The sequence below is a fragment of the Mus musculus genome, chromosome 1 (assembly GCF_000001635.26).
Source record: "Mus musculus strain C57BL/6J chromosome 1, GRCm38.p6 C57BL/6J".
NCBI classification, from domain to species: domain Eukaryota; kingdom Metazoa; phylum Chordata; class Mammalia; order Rodentia; family Muridae; genus Mus; species Mus musculus.
Window position 1 is genome coordinate 118,944,575 of NC_000067.6, and position 18,174 is coordinate 118,962,748.

General features: G+C 48.5%; 1 protein-coding gene, 1 long non-coding RNA gene and 1 other non-coding gene across 6 annotated transcripts in view; 1 reads left to right on the forward strand and 2 right to left on the reverse strand.

The window, feature by feature from the left end:
* Positions 1–18,174, reverse strand: part of Gli2 (GLI-Kruppel family member GLI2) — a 220,345-nt gene that overhangs the window by 110,514 nt on the left and 91,657 nt on the right. The gene's annotated exons all lie outside the window — the stretch shown is intronic.
* Positions 475–16,591, reverse strand: Gm51642. Its single transcript, XR_003947959.1, has 2 exons — positions 8,202–16,591; positions 475–7,108 (listed from the first exon to the last, which is right to left on the reverse strand). It is a non-coding gene; the product is annotated as a predicted gene, 51642 (long non-coding RNA).
* Mir6346 (microRNA 6346) lies at positions 9,646–9,726 on the forward strand. The gene has a single exon (NR_105764.1). It is a non-coding gene; the product is annotated as a microRNA 6346 (primary transcript).

Below are 18,174 nucleotides of genomic sequence, written 5' to 3' on the forward strand. Positions count from 1 at the left end.
TCCAGAAGGCCTGGTTTAGGGTTAGGCCCCTGGCCAGGGCAAGCACACCACGGTCCTGCCGAAGTCTGGTTGGCTCAGGCAGGAGACAGCACATTGCAAAACCTGGGCCCCAGGGGTGGAGTCTGCCCTAGATTAAGAAACACTTTCCAAATGAGATAATTATTTAATAGGTAATAAACGCAGTTGGGGAGATGGCAGTGAGAATTCAGTTGACTAAATGCCTGTGGCCCCTAGCACCGTGCACACTCCCTGGATTCCACCCTGCTGTTGCCCACCTCCTGGTAACTCCTTGTGCTCAGCTGACTGTCACAAGCCTTGTGTACTAAAATCAAGCTACCTGGTCACTAGGCTACAGAACCAAGCCAATAGGGCCACAGCAAGGCACCTAGCACGCTGCCTACCTGTAACTCAATAGCTTGTCTTTTATGTTGTCTTTTCCTGGGGACGTGGGGCCCAGTGACCCATGAGGTGAGCTATGGGAGAACGGGAGCCAGAAACCAGAAGAATTTTTTTGCTGCTCACCTGCTTGATCCTGGCTTGGGTGACCTTGGCCTCAGCAAGAATTGTGTGGCTCTGCTGAGTTCTCCTAAACACGGTGGCCCTGATGCACCTTCACACCAATGGGTATGAGCAGAGGGGAGGGGAGACCATCAAGTACTGACCAACCGCACGCCAGGTACCACAGGAGCATCCACCAGGGCACTGCACCGTGCAGAGAGGTTTGTGTGCTGTTTCATGACCAACAGAGGCACCGAGGTTCAGGTCAGGTGATTGTTCCCAACCCACACAGATGGCATCAGCCCCAGGAGTCAATCCTACCCTTGCTTGGCTGTATCACATGCACCCCTGTTTTCCCCACCGTAGACTCATGTCAGACATTCACTACTAACTTTTCCACTGACCGGAGAAAGATGTCCGGAGTGACTTCTTCAAGTCAAGCTTTCAGAAAGACATGGGGAGTTAGAAGCAGCTGTGATCACAGTAAACGAGCTCTCAGTCTTAGGTGGGTCACAACGAGGGACAAGAAGAATCACAAGAAAGTAGTCTGAAGGGCTAGGAGCCAGTATCAGCGTGTGTGTGTGTGTGTGTGTGTACACATGTGTGTGTGCGAGAAAGACAGGGAGGGAGAGGGGAAGAGAACAGAGATCAGAAAAAAATGAGTAGATGTCAGGCATGGTGGCCCTCACCTGCAATCCTAGCATTCAGGGAAAGAGCAAGGGAAGGAAGGAGGGGTGGCCAGCATGCTAGAAACTACCCTGCAATACAACCTGGATGAAAATGGCAATAACAAAGAAGGTCGTTAACAACAACAACAACAAAATGCATTAGATCAGTGAGTGGGTGGGTAGATGAGCGGGTGGAAGGGTTGGTGAGTGGATGGATTGAAAATGGGCAAATGTGTGTGTGGGTCAGAGGATGGTTGGAAAAATGGGTAGATGGGTGAGTGGGTGGATGGATGGATCAGTGGGTGGTAAAAGGATGGAGAAATGGTGGATTAGTGGATGAGTGGGCAGGTGAGTATGGGGGAGCTGATGGGTAAATGAGTAAGGAGATGGGTGTATGTGTGATGGATGACTGGCTGAGTGTAGATAGACAGACAGACAGATAGACAGACAGATAGACAGACAGAGCTTTGTACCTATGATGGATGACTGGCTGGGTGTGGATAGACAGACAGACAGATAGACAGAACTCTCTAGTGTAGCATCATCCTTGTATCTCTACCTTGTTCCCACCTCAGCCCTCTTTCCTCTTGCATAGCCCTTTCACCTAAGGCCTCCCTGGTCTCCTGTAGGAGCACTGAGAGGAGGGAAAATGGCTTGGAAGACGCTGGTCCACAGTGTCTTCACACTGGAGTATGCCATGGAATCCCCCTGGGCTCTAGACTGGCAGAGTTGGGGCCTAGAAGGATAACTTGTGGTTCTGGCTTTTCCAGGCCCCCAGCCTACGCCGTTATTAGCCCTGCCTGTTCAGGCAGCACTTACCTTGATAGAAATCAAAGGGCCTCTGGGCCCAGTTCTATCAGAGCATGCCTGCTCCCTCCAGGCCTGAGTGTGAGCCAAATGCACCCACAATCCATCAGTGGTCCATGCACTTGCATTTCAGTTTCCCACTAGAAAGCAGGGTGATCTTGAAGCGGGATTGGGGTTGGGAGTGTCAGGCAGGTGCTTAGGACACGTGCTCAGAAGGGCAATCCATAGGACTCTGGATTCCTGAGGGTTCTGGGGGCTCTAGAGATGTCACGGGCATCTGAGCTTGTTCCTTGACACAAGTACATGGTCCTAGGCCAATCTGGGCCCAGCCCCATCGACAGGCATGTGAAAGCTGGAACATGGATGGACTACAGTAGAAAGCAGCCCACAGCTCCAGCCTCCATCATGATCTCTCTATGTAAGCTGTACTGCCTACCCCAAGAAGCTTTCAGCCCAACCTATCCTCCAGCCTGGGCCCCTGCATATGAGCTCTGGTTGGATCTCCAGTGGAGAGTGAGTTAAGAGCATTCCAGGCTTTGACTGCAGGAAGCCCACAGGCCACAGGGAACAAGATGGTTAAAGACCTCCAGCGCCTCTGGCGGGTCCGCAAAGCAGCAAAGAAGTCAGGAAGGACACGGGCTCTGGGGTGAGTGGCCTAGGTCAAGCTCCAGTGACACCAGCCTGCACAGGTAGCATGCCTCTCTGAGCCTTGATCTGCCCCCTCTCCCAATCCCTTCAGACAGGTCTCCAGGTTAAGTATCCCAGGGTAGCCTAGAAGTCACTACTACAAAGCCCAGGGTGACCTTGAACTGATTCTTTTGTCTCCTGAGTGCTAGAATTTCCACATGCACCACTGTACCTGGTTTATATGCAATGCTGTGAATCAAACCCAAGGCATCATTCATTCTCAATGGGCACTACCCACTGAGCTACACTCCCCGCCTCTTGACATCCCCTTTGCAAGCAGGCAAGCACAATGGCCATGCTATTAGCAAACGGCCGGGAGAAACCTCAGCTGCCTGGCTCAAAGCAGGCACTATGCAAGTGGTATCTGCCAGCGTTTAAACAATACACTTGCCTTTCCTGAACACATTTTAGGTCCTGCATGTGCCTTAACGAGTGGTTCAGACAGTAGCTGAGGACAGCCATCTAGGGGCAGACAGCCATGGCGAGGGTAATGATTCTTCAGCTCGGTATCAGTGGAACCTGAAGGTGGTCATATAACCTCTCTAGCTTCCCTTTTCCAATCTGTCCAGTGAGGCACCATGGGATTGTTTTCTAGACCTACCAGAAAGATAGACGAAAGACCAACTTCCATTATTCCTTTGGTTTTTTTGAGGCAGGGTTTCATGTAGATTAAGGTGGTCTCAAACTCCCTATATAGACCTTGAACCCCTGATCCTCCTGCCTCTACTTTCTCAGTGAGGGGATAAGACGCATAGGCTACCACACCAGGTTTATGTGGTGTTGGGGTGGAATACTCCAGGGGGTTTGTGCATGCTGGGAGATCACTCTATCACTTAGCTGCATCCCCCTCATCACTTCTCCCAGTTTTCCTACCATTTCCACATCTAGGAGACTCCACACCTTCCCTGCCTGCTGCCTTTATGTGCACACACAGCTGCCCCCATGAATGAATAATGTAATTTTACAAAGAGAAAGAGAGAGAGACCAAGAGTTTCATAGTGATACCCTGTTTCAAAAAGAAAAGAAACAGGAAAAAAAAACCAAGCAAGCAATGCACAGCCTCTGGCACCTCCAGGATCAGCCCACAGCTGAGAGGCCTTCACTCTTCTAAGAGAACCATCTACACTGCATCTTCCCTGTTAGAGCATCCCTGGGCACCTTTACGCTGTCAGTCACTCCAGTGAGAGCTGTCAGCTTTTCTGGTGAGCTGGCATACCTTGTAGGTTGTGTGTCTCTGCTCGTCGGCTGGGTTACCAAAGATTCTGGCATGGATGGCCTCTCAGATGATATTTGAGGGACTGTAGGTCTTCCCCAGATGGCCTCATGGGGATCTTGTTCTGTGTGAGTGAGCAGCATTGCTCCACCCAGCTTATGAAACAATCTGGCCCCAAGCTAGCCCTGCCTGGCCCACACTCTCCCCACTGAATCTCAGGCTTTTCTCAACTGGTCAAGGACCAACAATGTCAAGCAGTATCAGCAGCATCTAAAGTTGGCAGAAAACACAAACTTGCCTGGTCCTGGTCCTGGTCCTGAGTCAGGATGCAGCACAAGCCTTGTGTTCACTAAGCCTTGGGTTGGGATGAAAGCTGGATCGGGAAAGCACTTGCCATGTGTACTAGCTTCCTTCATGCTCCTGTGATAAAACATCCTGACCAAAAGCAACTAAGCTTACAATTCCAGGTTCCAGTCTGTCACTGCAGGAAATCAAGGGAGCGAGTCATAGCCCATCCACAGTGAAGAGCAGAGCGAAACCAATACACGCATGCTGCCTGCTTACTACTCAGTCAGCCCTCTCTGCTCTTACACAGTACGAGGCCCCTAAACAGGGAATGGTACCGCCCACAATTGGCTGGGTCTTCTTACATCAATTAGCAAGCAAGATAATCCCCCACAGACATGCCCATAGGCTAACATGTTCTAGAGAATTGCTCAACTGAAACCCTCCAGTTAAAACTAAACAGCACACCCTAAAGCATGAGGCTTTGTCTTTTGATCCCCAGAACCCATGCAAAAAAATCAGACATGGTGGTGCACATTTTTAATCCCTAGTGGAGACAGATACCTGTGGCTTGCTAACCATCCACACTAGCATAATAAAGGAGCTCTGGGTCCAGTGAAAGATACTAGCTTGAAAATCAAGGTGAAAAGTAACCAAGGAAGACACCCAGTTTGGCCTCCACATGCAACTCAGGGTTTAACTTAGCTTACAATTCCAGGTTCCAGTCCATCACTGCAGGAAATCAAGGGAGCTGGTCATAGCCCATCCACAGTCAAGAGCAGAGTGAAACCAATACACACCAAGAGCCAGAGCGGGATGGAGACATGGAGTTGTCCTTCTGAGATCTCACCTCTTCTTCTCTGTCTTTCCCAGGTCTTAGTCACTGCAGCCAGAAAGCATTCATTTTCCATGCTCATGTCTCCAGGATCTGGCCTGGTCAGGTTGCCCTGCTCTTGGTAGCCTGAGCTCACTCTCATGCTTTCTAACCAGCATCTTTTTAGCCCCAGCCAGTCCCCGTTTCCACTTGGGGAAGCCTGTACCAAGCACCTCTGAGAGCTGGCATTAGACCTGCACAGTCTTTGCTAAGAGTAGCTTGCCCAAGGACACATGACACTACCCGTGTCCCTGTGTTTCTTCCCTTGGCAGTTTCACAGACTCTACCATCATATCATCTTTTCTAATTCCCTTCACCCCCAAGAAAGTAGTGGGCAGGATATAGACCATCATTGCCTCCAAGAGCTAGGACAACCTCCAGGACATAGGGCACAATGAGTGAATGCTGACTGGCTGTTCAGTTAATGGAAGATGGTCCTGTTGACCTATCAAGGCATAGAGAACACTTAGAACTGGTAACAACTCAAACTCACGGGGGTATCTACAGTTTAAATCAGAGGTATTTGGTGGCTATAATGGTGTCACTGGTATTCCAAGCCAAAGGAATGTGCACATATAGTGGAGTTCTAGGCTTTGCCTCCAAATGGGCTGAGGAGGCAAAAGAGGTACCTGTGGGCAGAGAAGCCTTGCTCAAGCCAGTGGCAGGAAGACCTGCCTGCTCTGTCCAAGCGTGGACAGCTTGCTGCTGGCCCTGGTTCTGAGTGGTACCTCATAAGCACTCATCCCTCCGTCCTGCCTAAGTCTGCTGGTCTCACAAGTGTCATGGGAGTCTGAGGACCTGAGGAGGAGGTTGTACATGTACCAGCACCTTTTCTAGTCTGACTTGGCCTCACCCTGGTTCGATCTCACCAAGAAGACTTAGGAGGCAAGGAGTCCAGCTTTCAAGTATCTCTGTGATTTTCCAAGGTCTGAACAGAAATTCTCCAAGCTCCAGTTCCTCCTTCTCTCTGGACTCCCTACAGAAACCCAAGCTCAGGACCTGCCTCCAAGTTCCCTCTATGCAGCAGATTCCCTCAAGGCTCCAAGACAATTGCACTCTAAGCCCAAGCCTTGCAAACAGTCTCACAGAATGGACCCAATCCCTCTAGGCCTCAGCTACTCCCCTGAGCAGGGAGTTAAAAGTTTCCATCCCCTGTAGATATCTTGCCACAGTTGGATCACCTTTACTGACCACAGTACTTTCCTAAGATGTGACCATAGTGGATGGCCCCTCCCCCTCCGACTGGACAAGCTTGGTGACTCTAGAATTCCCGATTACCCTCATAGCATTTCTGTTGCTGTGATAGGATGTCCTTACAAAAAAACAACCTAGGGGAGATAGGGTTCATTTTAGCTCAAAACTCCCAAGTTATAGTCCACCCAGGCAGCAAACGGATAAGGTGGCTAGCCAAATCTGCTTCAGTCAGGAGTGGAGAGAAAGGCAGGCATGCACATCTACCGCTCAGCTCATCTCTCTAGTCATACAATTTAGGACCCAAACTCAGAGTGGTGCCACCCACAGGGGGCTGGGTCTTCTCACATCGGTTACCACAACCAGGATGACACGCACAGAGGCCAAGTGGATCCAGACAATCCCCAACTAAGGCTCTCTTCAAAGTATTGATTTTATATTGTGTCAAGGTGCCAGGTAAAATACCACACTTCCTCAGAAAACCTCCGTGCCAGCCCATGAGGCTTCCACACTTCAGCAGTGTTCCTGACAGCTCTCCCACACCTGGCTCTGTTAGTTCCCCTCCACACACCTTTCACTAAAAACACATCCACTGTGAGCATCAGGTCAATACAGATGATTATTCTGAAAGCAGAGACAGCAGTGGTATAGTCCAGTGTCCAATGTCCAGCTGGTACTTTGCTGTCCTCCCCTTGCTTGGGGACCCTATACAGGCCTTTTCCTTCACCGTGGGTCATAAGATGGAACAGACAAGACGACAGATTTCAAGGGCAGTTGTCAGATCTAAGTCACAGTCTTCGAGACATCTCAGCACCAACAGTGCCTATGCACCCCTAGGCTCTGGAGAAGGTTCATCTGGTCGTTCAAATATAAAATAAATAAAACCTAAGAAAGCAAAAGAACAGCATTGAGTACTCTCACTTGAGAGGCCATCCAACAGTCTGGCCCGGCTGAGCTTCCTGAAGATGGCTGTGGTGCCAAGAACACCAGGAGCCAGTTAAACCTCAGAGCCCTCAGGTGTTCTCAAGACCACTCCAATAAGTGCTTCCTCACCCACGTCTCTGAAGTGCGTGGTCCGGGGGCAGGCATGTACAATCATGCGCATGTGTGGAGTCTGCCCATGCAAAGGAGGATGTGCATGCCCAGGTCTGAGTTTGACATACACCATCTTCCCCAATCACCTTACTTTTGAGACAAGGTCTCAAGTTGAACCTGGAGTCCATAGACTGGGCATGACTGACCAGGAACTGCCTGGAATCCTCCAGTCTCTACCTCTTCAGGTCTGGGACTCCAGAGAAGCCCTGCTAAGCCCGCTGTGCTGTCTGTAGGGCTGCTACAGATTCAAACTCGGGTCCTTGTGCTTGCTCAGCAAGCCCTTCACTGATGGAGCCTTCAGCCCAGCCCCCAACAAGTGGTTGCAAACTAGGGCTTTTCAAGTTGCTTCCTTTGAATTTTCGTAATGTTTTTGGGCTTTAAAAATAAATCTTATCCATCCCACATATGATTTAAAAGAAATCAAACAGCACAGCAGGATTTATAAATGAAAGCAATAGTCCCTCCCCAGCACCCTCAAGGCAACCACTTCTTACAGATTTCCCCGCACTTAATTCCTCCCGCAGCATCTGATCTGTGTAAGGAATACTGTTTAATAGCTTTATGTTTTCCTTCTTGAGCTCGACATTGTCCTGGCTCCTCCCTGCATCCCACACTTACAGGATTACAGCTGGTGCTTTCCCCAAGCTAGCCCTGGACTCCCTCACATCTGGTGGTCTTTGTACTGTCTGGAGGTTAGGCCTGGTCACCGTCCCCTACCCCAAGTTCTCCAGGCTGGGATACTGCTCCCTTGTAATGTGTGTGCACCTCCCCCCCCCCCGTGTGTGTGTGTGTGTGTGTGTGTGTGTGTGTGTAGATCAAAGGCTGGCCTTGAGTGTCTTTCTCTATCAATCTCCATCCTATTTTCTGAGGCAGGGTTACTCACCGAATTTGTTGCTCATGAGTTTAGGAAGAGTGGTGGTGGGCGAGCCCCAAGGATCTTCCTGCCTCTGCCACTACAGTTCTGAGATTACAGGTATATGGTGCTGCCCTTGGCTTTTTATGTGAATTCTGAAGACCAAACTCAGGTCCCCAGCCCCAAGTCCACAGCCTGATCTGTCCAGTGCTACTTCCCAGCTGAGCCTTCCGCCCCTATAGACAACTTCTGTCTTCTGTTTGTTCTCCCTTCCTTTAGAAGTTTTTCAAAATATTGTTTTATTCTTGGTTATTGAAATTTCACAATTAAATTGCTTAAATCAGACTCTTTCGCTGTTCCTTTTAAAATCCTGGGTAGAGTCAGAGCTATTTCAATGCAGAGATTTTTATCATTCTGTTATGGTCAATTCTCTTGTAAAAATTCTTTCATAATCTTCTCCCGTCTGTTTTGTGTTTCAGTAACTCAGACTCCTATGAGTCACGGGATTCATGACTTGCTTTCAAGTTCTGCCTTTCCCAACACTCCTTTCAGATCTTCCTCTGTCTTTTTGTTCTTCTGCTGCAGGCTCTCCATGAAATCTCACCTTCCACTTGTTTAATGAGCTTTTAATTTCAATCATCATCCTTTTATTTAAAAGTTGTTGTTGTATACACTCTTACTTAGTAGCACCCTGTTCTTATTTCAGACACGTAATGCTTCTAGTATCTCCTGGGGGATATCAATGCTAATGATTTAATTTCCCTGTTGTTGTTTGGGTTTGTTTGTTTGTTTTGAGACAAAGCCACAGACAGCCCATTTGTCTGGGCTTCTCAGAGACCCCGATCTCCTTCTTTCTCCAACTCTTGCCAACAATCATGCTCTTCCTACTTTCGGGATATGAATAGTTGAGGGTCAGGTCATTCTGTGCCTGTGCTTTTGAGACTGGTTTGTTTCACTGTACACCCTTCATGTTGCAGTGTGGGGTCGCCTCATTTTTCGGGCTGAGTGATATTCCACTACTCAGTCACACGGTGGCCGCTGCTTATTCCCTCCCACATCGCTCATTCCACCTCAAAGTGATTGAGAACAACACCCGGCAGTCCTGTACTCCCATCACTGCTCTGACAAGGCAGATGGCCAATCAGCAGCTCAGAGGTGACACCCGGGCTCCCTCTTCCTTTCCTTCCTTCTCTCTTCCTGTCACTTGTTCCCAGGGTTACAGCACACTTATCTCCATTGGCACAGGTGGCCTTCTTGGCCAACGACTAGCTATTCTCCATAGGAACTTAAAGTCATCACCATTTGTAGCAGGAAAAGGCCAAAAAAGCAAGGAGATAACTTTCTCTGCCCATTCCCTCCCCAGCAGCTCTTGCTGCAAGATCCTTTTTCAGGACAGAACAAGAGATGGGAAACAGGTTCCAGTGTTCATGTTCTTGTCTGGATACTCTACCTCTACCCAAGGACTGAGAAAGGTGTGGCAGGGCAGATGACCCAAGTCCAGATCGTTGGAACCTATATAAAGCCAGATACGATAGCAGGTGTCTGCAATGCCAAATGGAACTTGGAGACAGGAGAATACCCATCAGTTTGTGAGCCAGCTTAGCCTGGCACACTCAGTTTTGAACAATAGTGTAGAATGACTAGTACCTGAGGTTGTCCTCTGACCTGAACATTCACACACACACACACACACACACACACACACACACACACACACATGAGGGAGGCATGGGAAAGAGCAGAGCCACTCAGGAGGCCAGCACTTCCTTACAGATAACCTACACAGCTACTGCGTCCTCCCTCTCTGGGTGCACATCTACAGGTCTAATGAGACAGAGAATGGTGCAACACAGTTCTGAACAGGGGAGTGTAGAGTCCAGGCTACTGGTAAAGCCCAGGCCAGAGCAGGGTTTCAGCTGGCCACACCCATTCTGTCCCATCCCACCCCATCCCAGGAGGTGAGAAAACCATTCTCGAGTTCAGGATCCAAAAGCATCCATAGCTCTGGCTCAGGTGTGCACAGCAGTCCAGCAAGCTCCGTCAAGATACAGCCTGTATTATCCATGCCTGCTCTTTCCTCCCCAGCTTCTGAGGGAGGCCGCCTTGGTAGAGCGGTCTGCTTGCTTGCTCCAAAGGGCTGCTCTGAGCACTGCCCCTGCATGAGCCTAAGCGCCTGCCATTAATAAAAGATAAACAAGAAGCGTTCACCATGGTGACATCTGCTACAACCCCCCCCCCCAAGCAGATCTCCCCCCTTTCTGGGCTTTGTAGCCCCATGTGGTAGGGAGGAGGACTTGGCAGAGACCCAGCTGTCTTCTAAGCCTCCATGAAGAGGCCCTGGCCTCAGCTGGATTAAATCAGCCACCTGGCTTAGAACAGGAACACACCACTGCCATTTCTTGCCCCCACGTGGCCCAGTAGGCACATCTGAGAGGCAGGGTCTCCCAGCTCACTCCCGGAGGGCCATCAGAGTGGTACAGGGCTTCCCACGCTGAGAGCCCATCAGCTTGTCATCACCCTCACTGGAATTCTTAGGGCTTGCCAGGCTCAGGAACTGCCAAGGCTCTGCCTCCCTCCTCTTACTGGATGCTGGGAGGGTACTCTGCCTCCTCCAGCTCTGGGCCCACCACCCTCTCCTTGGGTAGCCAGTGACCCATCTCTTCTTCCCAGTTCCCTGAATGGTCAGCTCTGCATATCTTCCTCAGAGCTGATCCCGGAGTTTGTATTCCTGTGTGTCCCTTCCTCCACAGACACATTAAAAATGACATTTTACAGGCTAAGGAGATAGCTCAGTGGGTATAGTGCTTGCTTTTCAAGAAGGAGGACCCGAGTCTGAGCCCCAGAAACCACATGGCGAAGCAGGTACAATAGTGTGGGGCTTAAACTCCCAAGAGCTGAGGGCTGTAGACAGGCAGCCCCTGGAACTCAATGGCAAAAGCCTAGGTGAGCATCAGGTCAGCAAGAGATGCTCCCTGGAGAAAGAGTGACAATGCCCAAGGAATGGCACAAAGTTGTCCTCTGGTCTCCATGCACAAGTGCACACATGTGCATGTACATCCACAACACATACACACACACACACACAGACTATAGTCTACAAAGGTGAGTGACAAGCTTCTGTGCTGGCTTCTCATTTGCTTCTGGGTAAGCCTACCGAGCCTAACAGTGCAGACACTGTTTTGCTTGCAGGATCCCCAGGGCCAGCCTGAGCCTGAGTGGCTGACTCAGCCAGGTGTGCACAAGACTGCCCCAGGAATGCCCTCTGTGCTCAGCAAACTGGATCAGCTAGCCACCTCCACCGGTCTTCCCATCTATGCTTAGAACAGTCAAAATCAAATTACCATCACCAGCCTACACATGCAGACCGGCAGGTAGGCTTGTGTGCATGTGCATGCGCATGTACATAACGCGCGCGCGCGCGCACACACACACACACACACACACACACACACACACACACACACACCTTCAGAGAAGCCAAAGCACCATGAGGAAACAGCAGGGCTACAGGGCTGGAGACCCTGTGTCTACCTGGATTCCTGGTGTATCTCTGACCATCTGGTCTCAGATAGTCTCCCTAAGCCTCTGATTTCCCCCGGTAACACAGAGAGGATTACAGAACCATGTCAGGGACCACACTGAATCACTCAGCCTGAACTCTAACAATAAGGAAAAATCCAGAAAACAACCTGTCACATGAGCTACGTAGTCCAAGGACTCTGCCTGGAACCTAACCAGCAAAGAATATCGAGGGTGAAGGATCTGCCACGGAAAGCAGACTGTACACCAGGGAAGATCTGCACACCCGTGAACCCACCCACTGGCCAGATTCCATCAGGAAACCAAGGCCCCAGAAAGTCAATAAAGGCCCTAAGTTCCCTAGTGACAGAATAGGCCAAACCAGAACAAACCTGAGGTGCCTGGATGCTATGCACATTGCTTTCTGGCTCTCCCAGGAGCCACCCCACCAGGCCCTGGCTACAGAAGACTTTGGGGATATCCGAAAAGGGGAGCAGGTAGTCTCCAGGGTCTCTAGTCAGGGCTTTGCCACTATACTTGGTAATGACACCTGGAAGCATGGAGCAGAGACTCTCTGAACCTCACTCACCAATAAACATAAAAAGGTGTGTGTGTGTGTGTCTGTGTGTGTGTAGGAGTGTAAAGGCCAAGGACAACTTGGGGTGTTGGTCCTCACCTAGTTTTTACAAGCAGGTTCCAATGGTCTGGGGCTCAGCTCACCAAGGAGGCTAGGCTAGCTGTCCATCAGGACCCAGGGATCTACTGTCTTCATTCCCCCTGGAGAAAGGACTACAAGCACGTGCCTCTTTGCTTGGCTTTTTTCTCATAGATTCTGGAAACCAGCTTGGGTCGTCCTAGCAAGCACTACAATGACTAACCTATCTCCTCAGACCCAGGAAATGAAGTTTATACCCAAGTGAGGCTAGAGTCGTTCATCCTTAAGCAGATTCAGCTTAAAGCCCTTAGTCAGCTAGAAGAAAAACTAGCAAACTAAAACTCAGAGCCACATCTGCCCCCTGCTTGCATTAATGTCACGCGGTCCTACTGGATCACCACATACTTTCTGTGTCACTCTCCATAGCAAGCAGCTATGGCTAAGACCCTGTGTGTGTGGCCTCGAAGGAGAAAGACCTGCCTATGGCCTTCTTCAGAGCAGGACACAGACTGCTGCTGTGGACACAGGGACTGTCCAGCACATGCTACCAAACCTGGGGCTAGACCAGAGGAGGCATCTCAATCTGTAAGGCAACTGCTAGATGACATGGTGACCTGAGTGTGGGTCCCCATCACCCCATCACCAATCAGGCCACAGTCCTAAAAACCACAGAAGTGGGTGGGGAATAAGGATGGGAACAGAAACAAGGGGATTTCTGGAGCCCCCTGGTCAGTGAGCCATTGACAAATGGGGAACCCCAAGTTCAAGTAAGAGATCCACACTCAAAAGGCAAGGTGCTGAATGACTGCATGCAGCACTGACCTTTGGATTCTACATGTGTGGACAAATCAACACACCTACATGAACACACAGATATAGTATATGCACAAAGAAACCAGGATGCTCTGGAGCACCAGAGAAGACCTTATGCCATGTGCTAAATAAAAAGGAAATGAGATTGGCCAGAAGAAGGAGAGGTCTGGCACAGACCACCCCCAACACCTCTCTAGTCAAAAGCCTTTGACAGTCTAAGATGATGCGAAAGTAACCTTCTTGTATGGAGCTGTAACCAGAAAGAGTATGAATGGGGGCTGGAGAGATGGCTCAGCGGTTTAGAGCACTGGCTGCTCTTCCAGAGATCCTGAGTTCAATTTCCAGCAACATGTGAGTCAACATGGTGGCTGTAATGGGACCTGATTCCTGCTTCTGGTGTGTGTGAAGACAGATCACTTATATACTTAAAAACGAAAAAATAAAATGTAAAAGGAAAATGAGTATGAGTAGCGGCTGTCCTCTAAAATTCTCTGGCAGAGCTGGGAAAGATGCGGTGTCTTCATCTGCCTCTCACCACTGTGGTTTGATTGTTATGGACTTAGGACTGGGGCTGAAAACCCTCTGGGCGCAATACTTACATCATTTACATTCTCTGTAAACCCATTGTCAGCTGAAAATCTAAGTTAAGCAGAAAACGCAAGAAGCCAGGGAGTTGGCTCAGTCAGTAAAGTGCTGGCCACCCAAATGTGAGACCCAAGTTCTACCCCTACATGTGAAAGCACCATGCATGGTGATACACGCTTGTAATCCTAATGCTGGAGAGACGGAGACAGTTGAATTCCTGGGGCCCAAGCAGCCTAGCCTAATCAATTAGTTCTAGGTCAACGAGACACCCTGTCTCAAAAATAAGATAGAGGCACTCTCTCCTATGAATGAATGGGTCAACTAAACTATCATGAGCAGCTGGTGTGGTCCATATACAACGATCCCTATTAAAACCTGCTGCCCTGGGCTTACTGCTCGACCGTGTGTCTAAGTTCCAAGGTGCCTGGATAGTTACGCCTGGAACAAGGACCTGGGCAGGAATCCAGGTGAGTGACCTTGGGCACGACACACCCAGCCTGAATCATAGGTGTCTGGAGGTTTCCAGAAGGACGAGAGGAACCAGGCTATCCAACAGTACAAAACTCAGTAAAAGATGGCTGCCAAGGCGCTGTTTATACATCCCTAAACACAAGCTGGACAAACAGGACTTTACCCAGATAAGAGTCCTAAGACACACAGCCACTTAGAAGATAACACCTTATCATGTTGAACCAAAATGGTTTCTTTTTCTTTGAGACACAGGATCTCCTACAGCACAGACTGGCCTTGAGGTCTTTGTGTGGCTAAGGATGCCCTTAAACTCCTGCCTCCACCTCCAGAGTGCAGAGGTAACACTTGAACCACCACATTCTATTTATGTAGTGCTGGGGGCTGAACCTAGACCTCAGCATGTGCTAGATAAGTGCTCTACCAACTAAGCTCCACTCCCCACCCCAAACGTGCCTCTCTTGGTACATTAGTGTGGTAGAATCTCCCCTTGACCCTAATTTAAGCATCTAACCAGATGTTCATGTGAATCAACAGACGGATCTCAGTTGTTTATGTTTCAAAATCTAGTAAAAACCCTTCTGTGCGAGACTGGTTTGAACAACTTAGTACGAGTCTCAGCATCCATCTTCCTGCAAACAACCTAACTTTGTTCTCTGCAGCCAAAATATTCCATGTAAGCCAAGTGCTCTTATCCAGTCCACTGTTGGACACCTATGCTGGTTCCGTAACATAGCTGTAGTGGTTTGTACTACAACAACAGGGTGTGCAAGTATTCCTTTAAGGTGTCCACGTGGAGTCCTTTGGGGAGATACCTGGAGCAGTATAGCGAGGTCATTTGGTAGACCTATTTTCAGTTTTTGAGAAATATCTCTCTTTTGTGATTTCTAGATTTTATATAGATACACAAAATCGTGTGTGTGTGTGTGTGTGTGTGTGTGTGTGTGTGTGTGTGTGTCTTAAGTTAGGCATTCTATCATTATGATAAGACACCATGGCCAAAAGCAGATGAGGAAGAGAGATTTAATTTGGTTTATAGTTACTAGGTCACACTCCATCACTGAGGGAAGTCGGGGCATGAATTCAAGACAGGATCGTGGAGGCAGGGGCTGATGGAGGAACATTGTTTACTGGCTTGCTCTCTATAGTTTCTTGTTCAGCCTACTTTCTTATACAATGCAGGGCCACTAGCCAGTGGGTAGCACTGCCCTTAGTAATCTGGGCCCTTCCTCGTCAAATATCAATGAAGAATATGCACTGCAGGCTTGCCAACAGGCCAGTCTGGTGGAGCATTTTCTCTATTGAGGTTCCCTTTTCTAAAATGACTCTAGCCTGGGTCAAGTTGACATAAACTAGCCAGTGTGACATATAAGATATAAAAGAATATGTGGAACCATCTATGGACAGAGGAGACAAATAGGATAAAGAAGGGTTAAGAAAGAGAGGGTAGGGGGTATGGTGGTTAATCTCAATTGTCAACTAATAACAGAGAAAACCATCTGAGTGATGCCCCAGCATGCCTGGGAGAGATTATTGTGGTTAATGAAGGAGAAGAATCCTGCCCACTGAGGGTGGCACCATTCCCTGGACTTTACAGAAAGCAGAAAGCTGACTGAGGCAAGGCTTTTGAATCTGGAATGCAATGTAAGCACCTGACCTAAGCTCCCACTACTGTGACTCCCCTACTCCCCTGCCAGATAGCCTATAACCTCAAACTGTGGGCCAAAATTAACCTCCTGCCTTAGTGATTTTTTCGGGTTATTTTCTTACAACAGGCAGAGAGGACAGGGGAAACTATACTTACTAGAACAAGATATACTTGTATGAACTTCTGTTTTAATGTTAGGGTCAACAAGATGACTTAGCAGGGAGAGGTGCTTACTCTGAGTCTGATCTCTGAGGCCCACAGAATTAAGGAGAGGAGACTCTTACAAGTTGTCCTCTGATCTTCACAATCATGCTGTAGCATACAGGTGTGCACGAGTACACATGTACCTGCGTACATGCATGCACGCAGGCATGAGCAAGTGTACACACACACACACACACAAACACACACACTTTTTAACACTTCTTTGAGTTGACTCCCAAACAACCTATAAATGGACCAATACATTTACTTCCTGTGTATTTGGTTAACAGACAGAGTCTCTGAAGTCTACCTAGTGTCATTCCTTCAGAGACTATACTGGAGGTCAGGTGTGGTAGCATATGCCTTATTTCCCAGCACTCAGGAGGCAGAGACAGGCAGACCACTGTAAGTTCAAGTCCAACCTGGTCTATATACAACCTGGTCAAGTACAACCAGGCAAGCCAGAGCTACATAGTGCCTAAAATTAAAAAGAAAAGGAAAGGAAGGAAGGAAGGAAGGAAGAGAAGAGAAGAGAAGAGAAGAGAAGAGAAGAGAAGAGAAGAGAAGAGAAGAGAAGAGAAGAGAAGAGAAGAGAAGGGAAGAGAAGAGAAGAGAAAAGTCAAAGACAGAAACTCCAGCTGTACATTTGTAGGTAAAGATAGTAGGCAAATTCCTAGGACTACAGGAGTGGTGGGCAAGAAGCCCAAAGGCCAAGGGCAGCCCTCACTAGCCAGGCAACCTTGGCCATGAAGTGCTGATTATCTCTGCAGCAAAGCTGGAGTTCCTCATGAGCTCTGCCCTGAGTTCTCCACATAAACTCTCTAATAGGTGAGTAACTCAGGCACAGGGTGCCTTCATACGGCACAGTATGGAAATGGCAGAACTCGGTAATCTAAACACTCATCAGAAAGGGGCCTTGTTAAATAAATTACATCCTGTCTGTATAACGGAATAGCAGTCAGCCATAAAAAGAATGAAGAAGCATTTCTTTCTGGTGTGGAACAATTTGCAAGATGCATTGACAGGGAAAGCGAGAGAGACGCCGACAATTGCATTAGGAAATATATATGTGTATATATGCATGTATGTATACAATTTATAGATAAGCACACACACATAAATATTGCAAAATTATGTATGGGTTACACGTGCACATCCAGAATATCTCACCACGGATGTGTGGTTAACAGGTAACACTGGTGCCTCTAGGGAGGGAAGCCAGTTGTCTGCTTGGGAGCTGAGCCTGGGAGGCAGGGCTCTCAGCCGGCAGCCTTTTGCCACTGTTGAATTCATTTTCTGCCATTGCAAACCTTCATTAAATAAGTAGCTTTGCATGTGTAGGGGAGGGGTGAGTGTGTCCACATGTGGACATGTAGTTCAGAAGCCAGAGGTTAGTCCCAGTGTTTTCCTCGGTCATCTCTACCTTGTTTGTGAGACAGCATCTCTCACTGAACCTGAAGCTCACTAGTTTAGCTGGACTGACTGGGCAGTCCTGCCACCTATCACTGCCTTCCATGTGCTGGAGTTACAGACATGTGCTGCGTGTGTTTGAGTTTTTACACAGGTTCTGGGAAAACTAACTCAGGTCCTCACACTTGTACAGGAAATGTTTTCTCAACCAAGCCATCTTCCCAGTCCCCAACAATCGCTCCCTACAGTTGAATGCCCTTTACCTAAAAGTGTCTGAGATAATGCTCTACACATTATGGGATTTGGACTGTTTTGAATTTTGGAATATTTGTATGTACACAGGTCTTGAGACTCAACCAAAGCATACGATTCAGATTCAACATATAGCCTATATGTTGAAGCCTTCAACTGTAGTGCTTGAAGCAAAGCCTCAGAATATATAATTCTTCATGGGTGGTGTCCTGTTCCTACTCAAAAAAGATTCATACTCTCCAGTATTTTGTATGAGGAATACTCTGTGTCAACTGAATAATGAGTCACGTAAGCTACTCTATTTAAAGGTTAGATAGCAGTGAAGAGATGTCTCTGTCAGTAGAGTGCTTAAGGACTGGAGTTCAAGTCTCAGAACCCATATAAAGAAGGTAGGTATGGCAGCCTATGTTTGTTATTCCAGAACTGGGGGGACAAAGACAGCTAGTCTC